The following is a 5610-nucleotide window of genomic DNA, read 5'->3' on the forward strand; positions in this document are numbered from 1 at the left end:
AAGATTTGTGGTGGCGGGATGATCGTAATTACTAATTACTTGATATATTTTAATGGGGAGTGGTGTAATGCCCGCACGACTGTTGACTTTCATTGTAATTGCTTGAGCTGGTTCCTGGGCCGCCTCAGATAGCAGGATGGTGTGTCAATTGTATCATAGCCTGACAGGAAGGTGGGTACCCAGACCCCTAGCTCAATATTAATCTCAGATGAAGCCCGTATATATGTCTAATGTCTTAGAGCTTGTTAAAGTTTTAACCTCACCTACATATAACCTAACATAACCTGAAATAACCAGATATGCTAGAACCCTTATTTTGGTCAAATGCTGATGAGCAGAAAAATATTAACTTTTTGACGATTTGCCATGCCTCTACGTAGGTATGTCTGGACGAGGGTTTCTCGGTTATTGTGTAGATAAACTATGGCGAATATGAAAAACATTATCTACCCTAGCCTAACCTTTGCGTACTAAACTACCACTTTTGGTAAATGTTCAGAAAGAGTGATTCATTTTTCAGGCATACATTTTGTACATTCTTGCACTATTTGACATCCTGAATCCAGATATGATCTTTACATGTGATACAAATACAAAACAAAAATCAAACCTTACCTAACCCCATGCCAGACTGGAAAACATCCATACACTACGCCGGATGCCCGTGAGACCATCTTGCGCCGAAATTCGGCGCAAGCGATTTTGCACCGAAATTTCTGAGTGATTTGCGCCAAGAATTAGGTGTCTATTTGTGCAAAAATTAAGCCCAAGAATTAGGTGTCTATTTGTGCAAAAATTAAGCCCTTTTCATATAAAGCACATGTGCACATATACTGATCAAGGCTATATCAACCAGGCAGAGTGTTTCGGGGCTTTGTACGCTATCCCATGTTTGAGCGTCCGAATTAGTTTTTATTTCCACGTAAACCCAATACCTCGGCGGGAGCCAGCGAGGGCCCGGCAGCGGAGCAGCACGTGCTCCGGCACATCAGCCTCTTCTCGGCTCACGGTGCAGAGCGCCGCTGGGCACCGCTTGTCTGGGCACTGCTGGCACGCGGCGGAGTGGAGACAGCCGATTCGGTGCCGTATTGGAGCAAGCGGCCCCGGTGGCCCGCCCTCATCTGGTGCACCGAAACGGCATCCTCTCGGTCCTCTCCGGGGAGAGGGAGCGGCGGCGTGCTCCCGAGGAGTGGCTTGAATAGTGATTCTGAGCAGTTGTCGCGCCACTGATGCGAGGCCGCACAATGAACCGCCCTGGTCAGCGATCGGGCGTTTGAGGGCAGGGCGGCCGCCAGTTTTGCCAGATCGTCCACGCTATCATTCCCCTCGATACTGCAGTGGGCAGGAACCCACTGCTATTGCTTAACGACGCTTGGCGACGTTCAACAAGGTTTTCCATGCCAATCTCTACGCCGAAGGTTGAGGCCTCACCTGGGCGGCCGTTCCTCCGCTGAGTAGACTCAGGGCGGCTCGCCAGTTCGAGCACGCGACGACCGGGGCGGGGACGTTTCGTCCTGCAACCTCTCCAGAGCTGCCCACGGGGCGAATCTGCTGCTAGATTGACCAGCGTACCGCATAAATTCGGTGACTGTCTTTCGCCAAAAAATTATGCGACCGCCCTGCACCGAAAAATTCGTCCGCCGCCATGCGCTGAATTCGGCGCATGCGAAGTTACGCCGGACGTGCGCTTAAATTTTCGGCGCAATCCCGCCACTACGCCGGACATATTCGGCATATGTGTATTTTTTCCAGTCTGGACCCCATGTTGCATATTCATATGAACTGTAGATCAGATATTTTTTGAACAAATACCCATCATTCATCCTTTCAGCATGCCTACAACCTACTAAACAGCCTTGGTATCAACCTACCATTCATACTTTATCTACACATACATATTGATATATGGGGTATGTTTGGTTCAGTAGGTTATAGTAGGTCAGGTGCCTACATGCTATCATTTGTCATGCTTTGATTTCAGGTGGTGTCTTGTGGGCTTTATAGTGGGCTTTGTGGCCCTCTCTAAGTGCAAGGGTTAAGTGTTGATGCACATAATGCAATGTGTTTTTTTCCATGGGCGCAGGAACCTCACGTAAAGTGTGTGTGTGGGGGGGGGGGGGGGGTGGCAGAGAACTTCAATGTCACTTTGTGGGAACCCCAATACCCCTATGAACAAATTCTTTGTAGTTTCGTGCTCATCTCACCTTGCCGAACAATTTCTTGCTCTTAGTTTTGAATTTAAATGAAAAATAAATATTTTACTTTAAAAATTAGCATAGCTGAAAAGTGGGGACATCCCCCGCCCGATCCTAGGCCTATGTTTTTTTTTCTTAATGGTACAAATCATCCAGATTCATATGAGAAGGGTAGGTAGCTACCTACAAAATCAAATCAATGCCTCAATTGTTTATTGTTTTATTACAATAAGTCCCTCCTCTGCCAATCACGCTAAACTATCTACTGTCACAATGCAGTGTGTGTCATGATTTCTCAACTCTATGCATACAATATATTTCCATTTGTCAATCACATATTGTTTTTTTTTACAGGCTTTCCGGTTATGACTGAGGCCAGCATCTCACGTGTCCTGGCTACGCCAAATCACTGCGGATGCCGGATGCCGAGGACCGGAGAGCCAACCGCTTTGAGGCGTGAGCTCTGTGGCGTGGCTCGAGTGATCACCAGGTTCTGACGGCTACGGCGCCGTCGACCTGGTTGAATAGCTGGGGCCTGGACGAGGGTGCCCTTAGTACGGTGGTCAATCGGTTACTTCCGAGGGGCGCTCGAACACGCTGCCGTCGCGTGGCTGCCGGCGGCCGCCCCCTCGCACGTGAATCTCCTGGAGCGAGGACTGCGGGAGGCGGCCGCATCATCACCTGTGTCCGCGCTCAACACCGTGCCACGCACTAATGGCGGGAGCCCGACTTAATCGGATGGAGGAGAGAAGCTGGACGCTGGCTGCCAGGCTGCTGGGGAGGGCGCTGGGTCTGCCATCAGGGGACCCCCTGCGCGCGACCGCCGAGGCCTCGGCACCGGCGCGCCTGCCTTCGGTCCGAGGCTGGAGATTGCGAGGCTGCCAGGCCTGGGCGAGAGCGAGAATCCCACCGTGGCAACAGCCGGCTGGCGTCATCTTCCGGTTGGACGTGTGCCCGATCCGGGCTGGGGCCACGGCGGCGGAAAGGAAAAGCGTGACTACGCTGCACCTCGCGTTCCTGCCCCTGTGTGCTGTCCGGCTTTGGACGGACGGATCTGTGGAGGGCGGAGTCTTCAGGCGCTGGGCGGGAGCCGTGCTGGTCTGGCTGGACGAAGAGATCGAGGAACTGCGGGCCCCGGCCGGAGAGCTGTGCTATAGCTACCGCGCGGAGATGGTGGCGCTGGTCACCGGTCCGGAGACCGTACTCTGAAGAGACAGAGACCAGGACCTGCGGTCCGTACCTATCTGCTAACTGTGCGGTAGTGCTGGTGTAGTGCAACATTTTTGGATGGCTAGCTACATTTCACGATTAAATAGCTGGTACGTTCCAGTGCAGGTGGCGTGCGAACAATGTATCTGTTGGCCACTTCTGCGGCCGCTGCTATTTCCTACTCGAAGGCGGGCGCGCTGTTTGGCTGGACCGGCAGGATGTTCCCATTATGTGTCGACGACAAAACGAGTATATTCATGTTCTTTTAATGCACAGAAGTCTGTTGTATATTTGAAGTTTTATTTTAGGTTGACGATTGCGAAGGGCAGATTCATCTTCTCTCTTTCATTTGTGTTGCCACTTTAGCGTTCATGTTTGTTATAAGTGTCCTGGTCCGGCTTGGTTGTCATCTTTATTCGTGATGTACCTATTTTATTTTACGAACATGCTGGTGATCAATGCAATACACTTTTGGTTAATAATGCTGCTTTAGCTCTGATCCTTTGTGGTATGTCTTGATTGTACTACTGCGATAGTGATTTTTCCTCACCAAAATATGCAGGCAACAAATGTAAATGCTGCCAAAAGTTTGTCATTGCGTGATGTATCTAAAAGACATCAAGTTTCTGAACGTGGTCGTGTACTACGCAACCGGAAACTCAATAGGACGTGGAATGCTGTGAAGCAAAACTATAGAAGTGAGGCTGGCCACGCCAAAATCAAGTGAGATATGTCTAGCCTTTCTTCAGCCGCCAAGGCTTCGACAGACTATCCGCGGGTTCGGTGTCTCTCGAACTACGAAGATTCAACGTCGTCCGGCCAATCCTGGTTAAGGTCAGCGGGGAGTTAGCTGTAGTTATGGAACAGGATTGGCCGTCCGAGAGACTCCGAACCTGGGGTATGTTGCAGCACAGCTATGTCGACCGAGTGTCGTCGCAGGCTGCCCCACTCGACGAGAAAAAGTAAAACCGTCCCGTCCTAGGCTGACTAGGCTTAGCTAGGTGGCAGCACAGTCGCGCCGGCAGGGGGCAGTGCCACAACCAGCCGACTGATATTTTCGTGTGACGTCAGAACCGGTGCCTCCCTGACTCAGCTCTGCCGTCCCATCTGCCTCTCTGTCGGCTGTTTCGGCCCTCGCCTCCGGCCCGCGGGCCACCCGCGCGTGTGTGTGTGTGGGGGGGGGGGGTGGGGACACTCGGGGGCGGGGTCGCACTATCGGCCCGGCCCGTAGGTATATATCGGAATGGCTCAAGAATGGCGTAACTGCTCCCTGTTATCGTGACGCTGTGACGATCGTTACGTCTTCAGGGTTATATACAGCTGACTGAGGAGAAGGTTTATGTAGGCAGGAAGACAGAGAGGCGACTAATAAGGCAGGTCGGCGCACCCGCAGGGCGCAGGGAACGGGAAGGTTGATCTATGTGAAATAGATGGCTGATGATGAACATGTTGCAGTGAACATTTGTGAGAAGACATTTTTGGCGCCTCTCCCGAGGCATAGTTTCAAATTCGCTTATTCAAACCACAGGCGGCGGAACGGGGAGGGCACCGGGGCACCGTGCCCCCCTTTGATTTGTGCATTTTAACATAAGCTCAATGGGCGTTGCATGGAAACAATGGGACCAAAAGTCGGCAGTGCCCCCCCCCCTTAATTGAGGGTGTTCCGCCGCTACTGATTCAAACAATTAGGGCGGCTTACGTGGTGTGCTGCAGAGTGCTGTGGGCGCTCGATTCTCGTGCAAGTCGGCGAGCATTTTCACTTGGCAGTATGCAGGTCGCCGGAACCATGGAGAGTACCTGACGATCTACCACCGCCGATCTCATGCACCTTAACCCTCGCCGGCACAGGCCATTTTGAGTCCTTCGACGGCACAAGGGGGGGGGGGGTTGGTACGACCCCCCCCCCCCCCTCGCGTTTGGCCCCTGATTGAGCTAGAGCTTCGCGGAAAAAACGAGCGTGTTGCCCGTCACAAGAGGAAGCCGATGATACCCAATTTTAAGGTCCTAGGTCATCGGGTGACCTTCCAGGTCAGGTCAATGACCCGAAAACCGGGAAAATCGGGACCTGTTAGAAAGTCGTAAAGTGTGGCTGCTATGTGGTTTTCCGGGGTGCTGATCACGAATATCGTGTTAGTTTTGATCAGAGATGATGTCTTTAAGCATTTAGACCAGGTCAGGTCAGGTCAGGTCAGGTCAACCGGTAGGG

The 5610-nt window shown here is 52.0% G+C and overlaps 1 long non-coding RNA gene across 1 annotated transcript; it reads left to right on the forward strand.

The window, feature by feature from the left end:
• LOC122387116 lies at window positions 1-3886 on the forward strand. Its single transcript, XR_006257501.1, has 2 exons — window positions 1-171; window positions 2550-3886. It is a non-coding gene; the product is annotated as an uncharacterized LOC122387116 (long non-coding RNA).
• The last annotated feature ends 1724 nt before the right edge of the window (window positions 3887-5610 follow it).

Source organism: Amphibalanus amphitrite, unplaced genomic scaffold (genome assembly GCF_019059575.1).
Source record: "Amphibalanus amphitrite isolate SeventyFive unplaced genomic scaffold, NRLGWU_Aamphi_draft 000274F_arrow, whole genome shotgun sequence".
Lineage (NCBI taxonomy): Eukaryota > Metazoa > Arthropoda > Thecostraca > Balanomorpha > Balanidae > Amphibalanus > Amphibalanus amphitrite.